Here is a 17,175-nt window from a genome sequence, read left to right as displayed (position 1 = left end):
TGAACTGACTCCTGGAAAGGAGAAGCTCCCCCACACACACACCCCCATTCTCCCTCCCCCCAGGGCAGGGGCCAGGATGGAGCCAGGAGGAGGCTGGGCACTGAATTCCGGGAGCTCGGTGCTCTCAGAGAGAGCGTCGTGCGGCAGACAGGCCTCTGACCTCCTCTCGTCCGGGCGCGGAGGTGTCACCGCTCTGGCGTTGGGGTCCAGTGGGACAGACTGACCCTGGGCTTGGGGAGGTCATCACGGAGAGCGAGGCGCCCCCAGACCCCTGCACAGCTCCGTCGGCGGCAGTGACCTCAGGGCGGAGAAGGCTCAGGGAAGCGTCGGCTCCGCAGGCAGCGAAGGGTCCTCCGTGTCTTACGGTCATTTCAAAACCCAGCTTTTGTTTTAGCAGTGTGAGCAGTGCGGCCGCACTGAATCAAACTTACTCAGGGAAAATCGATATTCAGATATCAGACTTCATTTCTACGTGTTTTAAACCAAACGCTGGCTTAAGGAGCCCCTTTCGGCCGCCTGATGTAAGGATGCCTGGTGTCCGCCTGGCCCACTTAAGTGGACCGTGTGTGGTGACACACAGGTCGCACGCTCTGCCCACAGCATCTAAGTGGCATTCGCAGTGCCCCCTCTGTCCACTGCTGGGCTCTGCCTGGATGGTGACGGGGCTGCCGGCTGTGCGGGGCTGTGTGGTGGGACACGCAGCCGTCATAGTCTCACCTGGTCTCCAAAGCGAGTCTGAATTCCAGATGTCCCAGAATAAACTCTGCCCAGCCTCTCGTACAACCAGAGATGCAGGCACCAAGGGCCCTCCTCTGGGAAACGTCTTCAACAGGCGCGAGCTGGAAGGATTGAAAGATTAAGAAAGAAAAGGGGAGAAAAGTGGTGGCCTCGTGCTTGTTATTAGTAAGAGTGAAGAGGATGGGGCAGACCGCTAGGACGGAAGCCCGGATCAGGCGCTGGGTGTGGACGGTGGGAGACCGCGGTCTAAGTCACCACCCTCTTTCCGAAGCCCAGGTGATGCCCGTTCCCGTGTGAACGCACGTCACGCACCAGGCGCTGTCCCTCCTCTTGCTCAGTGCCCAGCGCCCGTGCGCCGCTCCCCGGCCGGCAGTCCAGCCGCCTGGCTCCCCAGGCTGCTGTCGGTGAGCGTGTTCCTGGCAAAAACCAGGCGGTGTCTCCTGGGGAATACGCATTTTGCCTTAAGCATATTGATTTCTACCACGTGGATTTTCAGGTGCCTCACACACGTAAAAGGTGTTCAGTAGATGCTTGTTTGATCACTAGACTGATTTGGGGTGTAAACAGCTCACATTGTTAATATTCTGTTAGATCCAGTATGGCTGCAACATCTTAGTTTGCCTGCTGGTGTCCTTTTTATTTGCTGTTTCCACATAATCCCAATACAAATTTCTGTTCTTGTCAAAAGAGTCTTCCAGAGACACTGCAAATCAAAAATACGAAAAAGGGAACCCAGTCATTGCTGACTGGCTGTCGCGGGGGCAGCTATGCCTGACTGGGACCCTGGCGGGGCCACGTGGGGTGTCCCCCTGTGGGCAGCTGTGCCGGGGACAATCCTTGAGGGGGTATCCTGTCCCCTGCGCTGCTCTCCTGGGAAGGAAAGTGGCAAATACCATTCTCACTGACGTAGGTGCTTACTGCCCACCCAGCCGTGAACTGTGCTCATTTTCTGATAAGCTGGCTCTTACGTTGTTTTGGTTTGGTTTTTAAAGTCTCCCCTTGGCTTCCGGGATAAATAAATTGCTCCCAGCGTGGAATTCTGCAGGATGCCCGTGCCTGTCCAGCGCGAGCTGCTGAGAACCGTCCTAACGCGGTCCGTGCGCCACCCGAGTGCGTTCCTTCAGCCAGAATAAACCCACGGTAGTGACTCCCACTCAGGAGCCTGGCTCCCGCCTCCAGCCCAAGTCTAAGGAAAGGTTGGCGGCTTTTCCTTTGAAACAGTAACAGTGATTTTCGAGTTTTGACTACGTTGCTCTTTATTGCAGTTTGGTAAACAAAAATCAGCGACAGGAACTTCCCGAGCCCTCGTCTGTGCGGAGATGGCGCTCAGCGCTTTGAGGGTGTGAGGGAGGGATGGTGGGGGCGGGCGGGGCAGGACCGAGGATGTGGGAGTGGCGCCCCACGGAGCACCAGGGAATCACAGGGCTTCCCCCAGATGTGAGCCAGGCGGTCACACCACTGCCATTCTCCTCTGAAAGTGCCCACTTTTTTGGCAGACGGCTCTATACCTGCGTGCATGGGAGGGCGCACGACCTGAAGGCAGTATGCTGGCCAGGGTTACTGTCAGAACAGAGTGAGACCGTGCTCGTGAAGCGTGAGAGAGGCTTCAGGAAACCTGTTACTGTGGTGATGGCTGTTCTTTTTTTTTTTTATTTTAATCGTTTTTAACCCAGAATGAAGGATGGAGCCTGATGCTGGCTCTCAGGCACGTGGTAGATGTAAGCTGACCAGACACGCGCGTCCACAACAGGAACGCGGCGCCGCCTGAGGCTGAGGGGCGTTCGCGAACAGCCCCCGCGTGCGGAGCGCTTTGCCTGTGCGTTAGAAGTCCTGCTCGCTAAGGCAGGCGGCTGGCCCCTCTCCCTGGGACCTCACGCGCGCGTCAGGCCGTGCTTGTGCCTGAGCACGCCTATAATCCAGTGAACGGCCTCGACGTCAGCCGAGTTTCGGATGAGACAAAAGCCCGTTTACATTCTTGAAGAGTTACCAGTGTTTGATCAGGTTTCTGCTTTTTGCTCAGTCCCAGCCGTTTGAGCACACAAAGCTGTCTGTATTCCCAGGGAAGGAAAGGACTCATTGTCCCCGTGAGCAGACAGCAGCGCAGGCGTGTGCCTCCATCAGCGCACTTGGCGGCAGCGCTCACCGCCGGCTGACATCCCAGTCTGAAGCCTGGCAAAAACAGGCGTGCCGCGGCCCCGCCTCCTCGTCATCGCAGAGTAAGAGGGGCCCCCGCTGCCAGAGCTCCCCGAATAGGGAGGATCAGGCTCCCAGGGAAGAACAAACCGAGACGCATCTCTGCATCTGTCCTGCCACTTTGCACAAAGCCTTCTGAATGTTAAGACAACACTTACTGACTAGTCAGTTCGTTATTCACTCGTGTGTTCAGTCTGCCAAAATTTCAACCTCAAGTCTAAGTGCCTGTGCGCAGAGTTAGCTTCTGTGTCCAGTGCTTTGCATTTGTGACGACACTGCTGCATCAGTTTGTTCTTCCTGCGCTGGTATGTGCGTTGTCCACGACGGTTGTGAAGTGCGCTTGGGCTACCGGTCTTGAAAGGTCATTGATGGACGTGCTATCAACCTGTTGTGAGTGAAGGTTTCCGAGTAGACAGAGGGCTGTTCACGACCTGACTTCTATGCCGTGTGAAGCCATTTTTTTTCTTTTTAAATTTTGGTGTCATCTGGATCTAGCTCGGGGCCTGGCACTGGGATGTATTCAGTTTTCTGTTTGATCACGGTCACGTGAACTGAAAATTTGGGGGCTGGGGGGATCCACGTGGAATTCCCATATTTAAGTTTTCAATTAATAAAGAACATTTAGAATGGCTGTATTCTAAGCAGAGCCTGGCACAGGGTTGGGCCCAGAAGTGTGAGTTGAGTATTTGCTAATAAAATGATGAGAAAATAAAGGTGCTTACCCACAGAGGTGGGATGGGGCCCACTGGAGTTCAAAAGGAACCTTCCATGTGTCTGTTTCAAACAACGTTCCTTCTGTAGAGAGAAAATGCGACACAGAGGAAGGAGAAACGACGGAGACGTGGGCGACAGAGACTAGGAAACAGAGAGAAAAGGGAAGAGTTGAGAGAGATGAAACACAGGGCCACTCGGAGGGCAGAGAAGCAGCGTTTGGAGCCGACGGAGGCAGGGAGGGCAGTGTGAGCCTGACTTCTGTACCGGGGTCCTGGGGCAGAAGACGGGGCTGCGCGGCAGGTCCTTGCCCTGATTCCCACCAGCACCGCCGAGATGCAGAACTGCTCTGGGCTCCTCAGGAGTGAAAGCAGCTCATAGGACATAGACTCCCTGTGAGTCATCTAAGGAAAATCGCACGTGTTTGAGAATGTCCAGCCCCTCCCGCCCCGCCCCGTGCTCACACAGCCCAGGATGCACAGTGGGTGAGGTTCCTGTAGCTTGTCACCTCGCTGAGAGCAAACTGCTCTGTCACTGTCTGGAAAGATGTGCTTGCTTTGTGGTGTGTTGCTCGCCGTGGGAGAACCCACCATGTGCTTCACTGGGAGAAACAACAGGCCCCTCGCTGATGAGATGCAGAGAGATTTGGGTGATGTCCTGTGTCATTAGCCTCCAACAGGACTGGCTTATGGAGAGCCCTGTGTTGCCTAAAACTGATGGACACCTGAGAGGTGCCTACAGAGTAACACGCTGCCCTGCATTGGCAATTCCTCATGAAACAAAGCAATCAGGGACATTTAGATTACATGTCAAATGTTCTATAATAAAAACTGAGAGTTCCGTAGGCAATCAGAAGTTAAATGTCTCTATTTACACATAAACAAACAACCGTGTTTTGTATCTTACTCGATTATTTGAAACATACCGTATTAGTTTTACTCCCAGGCAGTTGCAGATAATATTATGCACAAAGAAGAAACATTCGCACAAGAGAACTTGAATTTCTGAGTGAATTCAGTCCTCTTACGTGTTTCTTGACATGAAGTCACACTGGCCATTCCACTGTTTTGCACTAAAAAACTGACTTTAGGCCAGGTTAAACGGTTTGGGAATCCCTCCAAAGTCACTGACATACCAAACAATATTGATTTTTTCCCCCTTTGCTTTAAACTTAATTAAAAGAATGCAATACATCAGCAAGCTGGTGGAGAATGACCCAGAGCCAAACGATGATTTAGAAACCAGACAAGGGGAAGACTGTGATGCTGCGGGAAAAGGCTGTGACCAGATTGGATGCTTCTTGGGTTTTTGTTTTTAAAAAATCTTGAATGACTCCGTCTTCTGGTCTGTGTGCAGGGGAGACTCTCTCAGTCAGGTTTAAAAGGGTGTGTGAGTCAGCAGTAAAGAGAGCTGAAGAAAACAGATGATTAACTGTTCACGTGTCTGTGAAGTTTCCAATTTCATTGATAGTTATGCTTTCACATGAGAGACAGACATCCAGCCGTGTCTTGTTTCCGTCATAAGCGCGGAGGAATGCGGGGGGCGGGGAGTAGCCCAGTAGCAGACCTGAGCTGTGTCTGGACTGGAAGGGAGACCTCCCTCCCTGCCTCCCCGCAGCCCTGGCTTGAGATCTTGAGGTCTGATTGGTGGTCTGGCTGTGCCCGATCGCAGGCACAGCCTCCCTCCCCAGGGCCTGAGTCCTGACTGGTAAACCCAGAAGCATGGACTGAGGTCTCCTCTGTCCCCAGTGAGGTGACAGGAGGCAGGGATGCTCTGCGGAGAGACTGTGGCTGCGTCTGTGGTCTGGGTGGTGAGCCCCAAGGTGCACAAGTCCGTGGCTGTTCTGTCTTGTAAGATGCGCTGGGTCAGGTCCTTGGAGAGGAACCCGGTGCTTTGGTTTCTTGAACAGATCACGCTCCTTTTGAAATAAACACAGAGTTCTCACGGCCAGAGTGAGAAGCTGTCCCCAGCAGCGTCCACCAGCTACAGTGCCGGCGACCTTCAGTGGGAGGTGTGGCCGCACGGGGACAGTGCCGTCCAGTGGCTCTCGGGTGAAGATTTCAGAGCTCACAGAGCTCCCGTTCCCCTGACTATGGGCGCCTTACTTCACCCGCTCAGAACAAAGGCTTTTAATATCGATAACAGAACCGACGGTGTTTATTTTTAAAACACGGAAGAGGATTGATCACATTAAGACTTCTGCCCTTTTTTAAAAAAAATCTTAAATTTGAATGAAAATCTACAAACTTTATACTATTAAGGTCTCTCTCTTAATTGCAGCTGGGAAATTATTACAGCAAAATCATTCTTTAAGTTAACACATACCTCCTCCTTGAGGATGTCCCTGGCAAATCCCATCCCAGAAGGAATGTTTGTACTTTAGCTGCACTGAACGATTTCACATCTAATTATGTATCATACAGGGTTTCATTGTTTATATATATGTGTATATATAAACATTATATAAATATAATTCTGTCTTGTTTCCTCAAAGAGATCAGATCATTGAGCAAAAGATCTAAGTTCTCCCGGCATCTCCCATTGTATTTGGTCATCAGTCGGTACATAATAAAAAGTCACCAAAAAATGTGTGTGTGCTGCTTGGTGTGAAGGTTGCATGTGTCCGTTCACGGTCCAGAGCAGAATGACAAGCAGGGCTTCATCAAAGGCCGCCTGGTCCTCAGAGGCCAGCGTTGCTGATGAGGAGGGTACCTGGGGGACTGAACCTGCTAAAAATGTTTCTTGAGTGTTCATGTTGCGCAGTTTCCTTGTGGAGGCAGGCCGGCTTCCCAGGGTTTCTTCTCTGACCCTCCCCCCAAACTTAGGGCTGTGTGAACACTGCAGGTGACATGAAGTGGCAGAGAGTGAACGGGAGTAAACACTGAGTCCTTTTCAGGGGGAGGGACTGGAACAGGGTTTTCTATTATTTTTTTAAATTACAGTAAAAGTACTGAACATAAGTTTAGTCTTAGATGTGTAAGTATGGCGTGGTTACCGTGGGACAGCGTTGTCCAGCAGAGCCCTGGACTCCCCTCGCCGGTGTCACTGACTCGTGAACGGCCCCTCCTCCTGTCCCCAGCCCCCTCCCTGTTCCTAAGGGCTTGACTATTTTAGACTTTTCATGTCAGCAGAACCACACAGTGCTTGTTTTCGGCATCTGGTGCATTTCACTTGGCGTAACGTCTTCCAGGCTCATCCACGTTGTCACAGACGGAGAGTTCCTCCTTTTTAAGACTGGATAATACTTCACTGTATGTGGACAGCGCGCTGTCGTCATCCACTCACCCCTTTGTGAGCATCTGCGCTGTCTCCGTACCCTGGCCGTTCTGAGTAGAGCTGCCGTGAGCGTGGGTGCGCGGGTAGCTCTTTGAGATCGCGATTTCAGTTCTGCTGCTTGAGTGTTCAGGAGTGGAATCGCTGGGCCACAGGTGCTCTATCTTTAGTTTTTTGAGGAACCTCTGTGCCGCCTCCCACAGTGGCCGCCCTGCTTCACACTCCCACCAGCAGTGCACCGGGGCTCCCCTTTCTCCACATTCTTACCGACACTTGTTACTTCGGTTTCTTTCGGTGACAGTCATTCTGACAGGTGTGAGGTGGCACCACACCGTGGTGATGTCAAGCATCTTTCCATGCACCTGCTGGCCCTCTGTGTGTCGTCTTTGGAGAACTGGCCATTCCAGTCACTTGCTCATTTTCACATTGAGTTCTTTGCTTGTTGTGGTAGTTTGTTGTAGCGGCAGCCCCGTACGTGTTGTGGGCACTGACCCCTTCTCGGGCACGTGGTCTGCAGCCCTCTGCCCGGCTCTGTGGGCGGCCCCCCACCCGGGGCCCCTCTGCCCACACGGCCTGGGTTGGTGCAGCCCCTCTTGTCGGTCTTGCTTTTGCTGCTTCATGTTGTTGAAATGTCCACGCTGTACCATCGATCTGCAGAGTCAGTGCCATCCCTTTCAAAATTCCAATAGCATTTTTGTGCAGAAATAGAAAAACAATCCTAAAATTCATGTGGAGCCAAAAAAATACCCCTGCTGGCCAAAGCAATCTCGAGAAAGAACATCACCCTTCCTGATGCAAAACTATGCTGCAAAGCTACAGCCGTGTAAACAGCACGGTCCTGGCCCAAAGCCAGCGGAGCAGAACAGAGAGCCCAAGGAACGCCTGTGCGTCAGCTGATCACTGGTTTCTGACAAGGCGACAAGAATGCACAACGCAAAAGGGACAGTCTCTTCAGTAAATGGTGCTGTGAAAACTGGATGAAAAAAAAGAGATGAAATCGGACCCTTACACCATGCACAAAATCAGGTCAAAACGGAGCGAAGACTTAAATGTAAGGAGGATTTCCTGACGTTGGCCTTAGCAACGCTTTCTCGGAATAGCTTCACTTCGCTAACATGCAGGGCTCCTTTCTCACCTAGGACGGCTCCTAAAGGCGCTCGCTGTATTCTCTGCCCTTCCTCCCTCACGGAAAGTGCTCAGATGGTGACAGGGAGGAGGAGGAGGAGGACAGAATTTCACTCTGCATAAAAGGGTACATTTGTTCTTCCCTGAGAAATCCCTGACACCCTCGCTGGGAGCACACTGAGCAGCGCGGCTGCCGCGTGGTGGGAGGGGTAGGCTGAGAGGCTGCCATGTGATGCATTTTAACCCTGTCTCTGGGGGGGCTCGTAGGAATCCACGACCCGCAGGCTGGAAGGCCTGCATTTGTTGGGGAGTTTGTCTTCTGACCATGGCGGGCGGGTCCTGCCCGCCACGGGCACTCGTGCTCCGGCGTGCTGGGGGCTGTCCTGCTTACAGCCACTGTCCAGGTGCCCTGTCCAGTTTTTTTGTCCCAAACAAGAAGCCCCCGTTGTGTTACCTTCTTGTCAGGGCCGTTCGAATAAGCACTTCAAGGTGCTTCTGACTTGAGCCCAGTGAGCAAATGACTCGCAAGGCACTTCTAGGATACGGGGGCTTTTGCTACGTGGCTGAGATGCCGCTCGGAAGCAGAGAAGCGGGGAAACCCACAGAACTACCGTGCTGGGGCGCGGATATTGCCCTGTGCTCAGCGCAGCTTGTGGGAAGCTGGTATCTTGCAAGGCCCCTGGCCGGCTCTGAAAGCCCACACTGCAGGTGATTCCAGGCATCTCTGGAGGGGCCTCCAGATTGGTGGGAGCAAACCTGAGGAGGGGACCTTGGCTCCCCTGATGCTGGTGCCGCGCCCCAGAGCAAGGGGGCTGGCATCCTTTGCATCTGGGCTGATGGTTTGGCCTGAGGAGGCTCGGGTGAGGCGGAAGCCCTGCGCACGCTGAGCTGGGCGTGACAGCGCTCCAACCTCTCGATGACCTCCCACGCAGAGCTGGAGCATGATCCCGGTGCCAGTCCACCCCGCCTTTCTTCAGGCGGAGGCTCCCTTCCATCACGGAGGGACACGGAGCGGCCCCGGGGCATAGGAGACCGCCGAGGGCATCTGCCCCCCACTTCTGTCCCCACTAATCTCTTTGTCTTGACATTGACGGAGCCTGCCAGCTGCCTCCTCGCTCCCTCTTTCCCTTCCTTTTCTCCTGGAGTTGATGACATTAGTGAGACAGCATTTCTCGAAAAAGAAAACCTATCACTGCTGAAATATCAACAAGAAAAAGAAATCATGTACCTTCCATGCTCAGAAAATCTTCTCAATGTTAATCACAAAGCTTAAGTTTATTTTAGTTTCTTAAACAAAGGATAAAACCTTCAAGATGGAAATATTTGTCCTGAATCGCACCCTTTCTCTGAAAAACTCTCACCTGAGTGGGAATAACCCCAGCTCAGTACGCAGGGCAGGCGTCCTCGGCGGGATCTGGGCTCTTCTGAACCGCTCGTGTGCTTCTGTTTTAAAAGACATGTTTCCTGTTGCCTTTTTTTTTTTTTTAATCTTTAAGAACTAAAGACACGCGTTCTCTGATGTGGAGTTTGCTGTATTTCTCCAAAAATGCTCCTAAATTCACTGTACTTATAGGGACCTCCCACGCCCCCTCCTCCTGCCTCCTAAGCGGCTTGTCTCAGGGGCGGTGACAGGAAATGTACATGCATTCCAGGTAACGTTTGTGTCAAAGTTTCCTAACCACTCATGGTTCCTTTTAACTGATTCTGCCTTGGTTATAGGCACTTCTTGGGAAAACAAAATAAGGTTTTCCATATTTTCAATATTTATCCAGCTGGGTTTTTTAAAATGTAACTCTGCTCTTGATTCTATGCGTTGGGGTTGCCGCCCTTTTGAAATAAACTGACCTTGAGGGGACATCGCCCCCCCGTCAAGTGGAGCATCAATGCTCTGGGGAAGCGCCGTGTCCTGGCCGGATGGATGCTGGGGTCTTGCTGCATCTAATTCACCAAATGGATGACACACAACAGAGGACACTCGTCGGGACACTTGGCGTTGGGGCACCGCCGTCATCCTGGCCTCGCGCGCAGTGTGATGCAGTTCCCTCCACTAGAACGTCCTTCCTCTCACTCCTCGTTGACTCGTAGTCAGGATTCAGGCCAAGCCCCTGGCCCCTGCCCAGGCTGCAGTTCCCCTTTTCTGAGCTCATATGTCTGCTCCAAAGCCCTCAGCACTTCTATGTAGAGTCTCAGAGAGAGAAAGGTGCACGTGCGTCTCCCGGAGGCCAGCATGTCTCCTGGTTCAGGAGTTCTCCTTGCGGCCTCCCTGGCGCGTCTCCAGCAGCTGATCCCGTCTCTGCCTGAACACCCGCCGTGATGGGGAGGTCACTGCCTGCCAGGAGAGCACGCCATTTTTAACTGCACGTACTGGCCCAGTTCACGGACAAGGGCTGCTTCCGTCCCCGGGGCTCAGCTGCGTGAGGCCGTGGCCGAGCGGGCAAGAGAAGTGCAGGTGCGCAGAGCAGGAGTGACGCAGGCCTGGGCTGTGCAGACGAGGGTCCCCGGCCTGACGCCAGCAGAGGGCGGTGCGCAGGCTCCTGCTCTCAGCCAGTGCCCGACGGTGCATTTCCTGTCCAGGAAAAGGCGAAAGTGCCCAGACCCAGCTCACGCTTGAGTAGTAACGGGTTCCGTATTTATTCACATTTACGTGGGCCTTAGCTCGCCTCACTCCCGCTATTACAAAGGGACGAAGTGAAGCGCATTTAAAACGATTTTGGTCCCATTTGTAAAACAGAGCTCATTCCACTCCAAAGCAGGCCTTCCTCCGTTTGAACATGAAATGGCAACGCGCTGTCTGTCCGCAAGCAGCCCCGGCGACGGGCCCTGCCCGCCTGTGCGGCCCCGGCACCCTGGCACGAACGCCGCTTCCGGACGATGGCTCGCTGAGCTCAAGGCAGGAGTCGTGCAACCTGGGGCCTCGCCAACTCTCTTCCCAAATTCTTCCTAAAGTGAGGCCATTCTCAAACACGCAGCGGGGACCCAGGCTCACGTGCCGGTGCCTGCCCAGACCCAAGGGCCCTGCGCGCTGGCTGCCTCCCCGATCCAGCGGCCGTCAGCGTGGTCTGTGACCCAGCGCACTTGTCGCCCGGGCCTGGCTTCACCAGGGGCCTGTTTTGTCCTAATTTAATATTTCACACTGAAAGATGGAGCAGCTGGTTGGACGTGAGTATGTCTCCCTTGCACACCCGCTGCCTCCGCCCGCCTGGCGCCCCCGAGGGGACCCGGTGCTGACGGCCTTCCCTCTCCGCGTCCGGGCCCCGTCAGTGCGCCTCCGCCGGCTGCGGGCGCTGCCATCTGTGTCTGGCAGGCGTGATGGTCGGGGCCCACTCCCCCCTCTCCGTGCCCTCTGTGAGCCCGCGTCTCCGACAGCATGATAACAGCCTCACAGGCAGCCGTCAGTCTGGGGGAAGTGAAGTCTCCCCGTTTCTGTAACTCCTGCGCTCTGGGGACAGTGCCCTGAAACGTCTGACTTCCTCTGCCTTGGCGCTCTCGCCGGCAGGCCGCACACTAGATGGCGCATTTCTCCCCCTCCTCGCTGGTCCCCAGCCCCGTTCTCCCTCTCAGCCCCTGGGGTTCTAGGGCCAGACCCTGCTCTCCTGTGTGATGGGGGCTCCGCGTCACAGAGGTGCTGGGCTGGGATCGCGGGCTCCCCCGCCACCACTGGGACAGCTGCCTGGCCGTGACCATCACCTCCACGTCCTTGACCTTGCCTCCTGGGAGTTAAGAATTTTCCTGTGAGCAGGGCTTGCCAACTGCACAGGAACACGCACGACAGAGAAAAATGTTCCTCTGTGGCGCGTGTTTCTGGGGAAGGACGACGCCAGATTTTGCGTCTCTCGCTGACCTTCACCCCTTCGCCCCCCCAGCCCCGGCTCCCATGTTTCTTCTCGGTTGTTTTGCTCACAGACCCGCGGTTAGAGTAAGAAGGGCCAGCCCGGGAGAAGTCTGTCAGGTGCTGCTCAGCCCACCCGGCCCGGTGACAGCTGGCTTTCCTGTGAAGTGGGAGCGCAGAGCCACTTCGCAATTTTTCAAATTATGAAGATAAACTTCACTCCTTCTGTGGCTTGAGCACAGGGCTGGGTGTGGCAGGAGCCTGGGCCCCCAGCTGCTGTGTCCACCTGTCTGCTCGGGGCCCTGGGCTGCGCGCCCACCTCGCGGACCTGGCCACCTCTGGGGTTTTCTGTCTTTTCCCAGATGTCGTGTCACACGGTGAGGGCAAGACACGGTCCAGGCACGTACAAAAAAGTTAGAAACAGCAAACAGAACTTAACCGGCGGATTCGCCCCAGAAGGACCCTGTCGAGCCAGACTGAAGGCTCCTGTGCACTGAGTCAGTCTTCCTCTAACCTCAGACTCACTGTTGCATGAGCTGTTGGGGACAGGATTGTGTCCCTGTCCCACAGCGCGGAGGCTGCAGACCCCACCTGGGGACAGCCACAGACCCAGGTGGCCGGGGGTGTGAAGTCCGCTTGGGAAGGACCAGGTGCCCTTCCCCCCGTCGGGGCCACCGAGGCGGCCCTCTGAGCCCCAAGCGCCCTTGGCCTGTCCCTGCTTCTGGGGCAGCGGCCCCTCTGCCGCTTTGGACAGGGTCTCCTCCTCCCTGCCATGACGACAGGGTGCAGAGCGCCCTCAGCCCTGGCCCGGCCGCACTGGCCATGAGGATGCACTGGGAATCCCCGCCCAGGGCACAGGGCCCACCGTCGCCCGCACTCCCCCTGGCTCCCCCACAACTGTGCTTTTTCACGTTTCAAGAGACCCCAGTGAATGCTGTAAGACTGCTTAGAGACATCACGTGACAATGATGTTCGGGTCCGTCCCAGACCCGGGCGCATAGAATCATCTAGGCCGAGGGAGACTCCAGGGCGGGGCTGAATGGGCACCCCCACCCCCGTCCCAGCCCACGGGCTCCCGGCATCTGCTGCACCTGCAGCAGCAGATGCACTGCGGTCACTGCGCATGGGCCAGGGCGTGGCGCCTCACAGGCTGTGGTCCACCTGGCTCAGCAGAACGGGGTGGCTTCACGCCTGCTGCGTTCGCCGCTGTGTCACCTGGGGCGTCGCCTTCCCGTCTGCGAGGTGAGCTGGTTGAGGAGAGGACACGGGTCTTCCTCCCTGCACGGCGCCCTGACTCTCAGGCCCCAGCCTCCTGTGGCACCTCGTTGCAGAGGGGGAGCGCTCGCTGGGTTAAAGCTGCTAAACCGCAGGCTCAGGGCTCTTCCCGCTTCAGGTCCGAAGTGTAACTCCGTGGGCTTTCAACCCTCAGCGTCCAGGGCCGGGACACATTCATTCAGGTCGTCACGGGATGTAAGCCCAAATTGCAATCATGGTTGCAGAGTCGGGAGACAGAAAAGCCATCCCGCAGTTTTATAGCTGAAACCCAAGAATGTGACACTTTTTTTCTGATTTTCGGTCATCCTCCCTTCTCCCTTCTGTGCCTCGCCCTTGGCCTCGACGTTTAGTTCTCCAGGTCTCCCTTGAGCAAAAGCAGGAATGACACAGAGCTGGGTTTTACCAGGCCTTTGCCTTGCGTGTCCAAGTTGATTTTCACAGCAGCCATGCAGGTGAGTGTGGGGGGGGGTTCATCTTTTTCTCCTTCTGATAGAAGAGCCAGTGGAGTCGTGCAAAGCTCACGCTGCTAGGAAGTGGCAGAATTCCGATTCAGACCTGGGATCCTTCCGCTGGACTTGAAGCCTTCCCTTTGAGCCAGTGGTTCTCAGTCCCGGCCACACAGTGGGGTCCCCCGGGGAGCTGTTTGAAACACTGAGGCTCGGGCTTCGGCTCACACCAATTAAGCCCCAGTCTCTGCAGGTGCCTGACAGTGTGTTTTAAAAGCTCCCCAGGTGATCCTCAGGCTCACGGGGGCTGAGAACTGCGCTGCTTCCCAAACCCTGTCCCTCAGGGGACGTGTGGGGGAGACACAGCCGCTTGTGCGGACGGACGCACGGACAGCCAGGGGCCTGTGGGCCCGCCTCAGCTCCTCGGCCTCCCAGCCGCTGTGCACGTCTGTACGTGACTGGGCTCCGGGGACCCCTCCTTCCTCGTCATCCTCCTGCCCACACCAGCGCCGTGCTTCCTTACGTGCAAGGCCTTGGCTCGCACAGGCTGGATTAAATCCACTTGGTCTTGCCTCACCTCAGGTGCGGTAAAGCCGGCACCACGGCTGCCCTTGAGCGGGGAAGAACTCAGAGGTCACTGAGGCCAGCGGCCTCCAAACTTCGGTTAAAAAGTTTACCTGTAAAGAAAAGAAAGCAGGTGAACTGGATACCTGGGCCCCGGACCCCCTCCCGGCTCTGCCCCAGCGGCCCGGGGGCACACTCCGGGCTGTCCTCAGCCAGGGGCCAGACGTGACAGGGAGCACGTGGGGGTGGACTGTGTGGTCTGGAGGCCAGCATTGGAGGTCTTGTTTTACTCTGGAAGAAAATGAGCACAAGAAACGGATTGCACGCCAAGCGGAGGGGCTGAGCCCTGACCCGAGCCCTCCTGACTTGCTCTCCGCCGCCTCTCGGCCTGCGCGCTGTGGCTCGTGGCGGTGTGGCTGACATCACGCCCCTCCTGTGGGCTGTTGTGCTGGTGGGCTGCCAAGCCAGAGTCGAAACATGAACCCTGGCTCCCAGCAGGGACCCTGAGCCCCACTTGGGGAGCAGGTTGCCCCAGGGAGCAAATTTCCTTCCACTGCACACACTGCCTCTTCTTTCCTCCACCTCCTGGGATCCACCCCCGGGACCCACCCCCGGGACCCTCCTGGCGCTGGGCTGAGAGGGAGGCTGTGTTTGTGCCGTGACGCAGGTGAGCCTGGGGCTTGGGGGTTGCTGACTCTGTAGGCGATTAATTGGATCCCCGTCGAAATCTCATTTTTTTGTCTCCTCACGTGATGCTAAGAAAGTCACATCATTTCTCAGGTATCAAATGCTTGAAAAATACCCGTCCTGTGCTCACCCCTCTCAGAGAAGGTTTTCGGTCTGTCGCTTGGCCGGCTTGTATTCTGTGGGCAGTGCCGACGAGTTACGTTTCCACGGCAGAGCGTGAGCGAGGGCCCGGGAACCCCCCCCCCCCAAGCCGCGCGGGGAGACGGCTGCTGAGGCTCACACGGCAGCTCGCTGGCTGCTGGGATGGTCTAGTATTGCCGCTGCAGCGTGTTGCTATCTGTTTGCATACTTGAAGATACCTTGTATTTACTTCTCACAGCCCAGCTTTTCCCTAAGGTGTACATGGAAGTTAACTCGCTAAATGAGACTAGTCTGGCCTGAAAAAAATAATAACCTAATAGTGCATTTTTTAAAAACTTAGAGCATGAACCACTGTACGTCTGCCGGACCACCTGAAGTGCAGGGGGAGGTGCGGGGGCCTGAGAATGGCAGGAATAAACAAACGGAAGGACACAAAGAAGCAAAGTCTTAGGCTCCTGTGCAGAAAAGCCCACGCCCACCTGCCAGCACACGGGTCTCGGGGTTTCTCAGAGTTAAGGGACAGACAGTCGTCCTTTACACTGCTCAGTCCACTCTGTCTCCAGTGGCGTCTGTCTTCCCCGACAAGCATCCCCATCACGCGGGCGCCCGTGGGGGAGGAGCCTCCACCTGCCTCTCTTGTCGAGGCCGCAAAGCCTGCAGGAGAGCAGAGGAGGGAGCCCGTGGTTTATATCAAAACATAGACAGTTTTTAAAAGTGTAATTACCTTGGAGAAAATGCCTTTCGTTATTAACCAACTTTGAGTTAAGAAGCTGTGAGTTTTAAGAAGAACATAACCCTACCGTTCCTGAGCCTGGACGTGTCGTGCTGACCTCCAGCAAGAGTGTGTTTGCTCTGAGCGTATATCCTTGGCTCTGTTCTGATAAAAATCCAGAAGGTAGCAGATCATAAAATTAAGCCGATAAGGGAGACTCCGGATCGGCCCTGTCCAACAGGAGTGTAACGTGAGCCACGAAATTGTGTGTGTGATGTGACCTGTCTTGCCAACAGTAAATGGAATCAAACTAAACAGATGGAATTCATTTTAGTGCTACATCTAACCTATAACGTCATGTCAGTGGGCAACCAGCACACATTTATTAACGAGATATTCTGCGTCCTTCCTTTGTGCCGTCATGAAATCCGGTGTGTATTCTACGTTTATAGCGCGTCCCAGCTTAAGCTGACCAGATGTGGCGTGCGCAGGTGCCTGTGTGGCCATGTCCTGGCGCGCTGGACCGCAGGGCAGTGGGTGGTCCAGGCAGCGAAAGTCCTTCATCCAGCTCTTCCCGGGCCTTTGCTCTGTCTGGGCGTGTGACGATTTTGTTTAAGAAGAGTGAGCTCTGCCTGCACTGAGGACCTAGAGTGGTGCTGAGAGCGCGTGTTGGGGACTTAGCTTGCCAGGGTTCAAATCCAGCTCTGCTGTATTCACGAGTTAATGACCTTGGCCGGCTGCGTAGCATCTCTGTGCATCGTGTTTGCTTCTGCACAGTCAGCGTTAGGGTGCGCCCGCTGTGCTGCGAGGATTCAGCGACGCAGCGAGTGTTCATCACAGCGCACGGTAGCCTCTAGTTTCAGGTCATTGGAAACGTATCTTCCTTTCTCCAGAAATGAGCCACAGCGCATCAGAAAAGGAGACAGGAAGTGTAACTGATGAAAAATAACGCTGCAGTGATCGTGCTCGGGGAACCTCTCGAAGGGGACAGGGAGACGCTCCAGCAAGAGCCCGCATCGCCAGGAGCCCCACACGTCGGACCCGAGGGCTTCGCCTCCAGTGTGTGCAGCTCCACGGCTGGAACCGAGCTGCAGGGTTAGCCTGTCTATTGAGGTTTCAGTTCCATTGTTATTATTTCCACAGAAACGTATCGCTTTTCTTCTGTTTGAAAGTGCTAATATCGATGCAGAGATGACTACGACTTTGTGTGTTTGAAGACTGTGAAATAATCACTCAGTGACTGGAATATTCGTGTAAGGTAGAGCGAGTTCCCTGACGTGCTAGTAGCTGAAGCCCAGTTGTGGGGTCACGAGGCTCTCAGAGATCACCCCGTCTGTTACCCTCCACTTACAAACGAGAAGGTCACTTCTGAAATATGCTGTCATTTTCTCATCCACAGTAAACAGGTGTTCCATAGTCTTAGACTTAAAAAGAAAGGTTGGGAGGGACCCACGCTACTTAACGATCCTGTAAGGCCCTTA

The 17,175-nt window shown here is 55.0% G+C and overlaps 1 protein-coding gene across 1 annotated transcript in view; it reads left to right on the top strand.

The window, feature by feature from the left end:
* Positions 1-16,730: 16,730 nt before the first annotated feature.
* Positions 16,731-17,175, top strand: part of MYT1L (myelin transcription factor 1 like) — a 333,949-nt gene continuing 333,504 nt past the window's right edge. The window contains 1 exon segment of the mRNA XM_032496947.1: positions 16,731-16,789. The gene's annotated coding sequence lies outside the window, so the exon portion shown is untranslated.

The sequence above is a fragment of the Camelus ferus genome, chromosome 15 (assembly GCF_009834535.1).
Source record: "Camelus ferus isolate YT-003-E chromosome 15, BCGSAC_Cfer_1.0, whole genome shotgun sequence".
NCBI classification, from domain to species: domain Eukaryota; kingdom Metazoa; phylum Chordata; class Mammalia; order Artiodactyla; family Camelidae; genus Camelus; species Camelus ferus.
The sequence above is the reverse complement of the archived record's forward strand: the minus strand, read 5'-3'. Positions and strand labels throughout refer to the sequence as shown.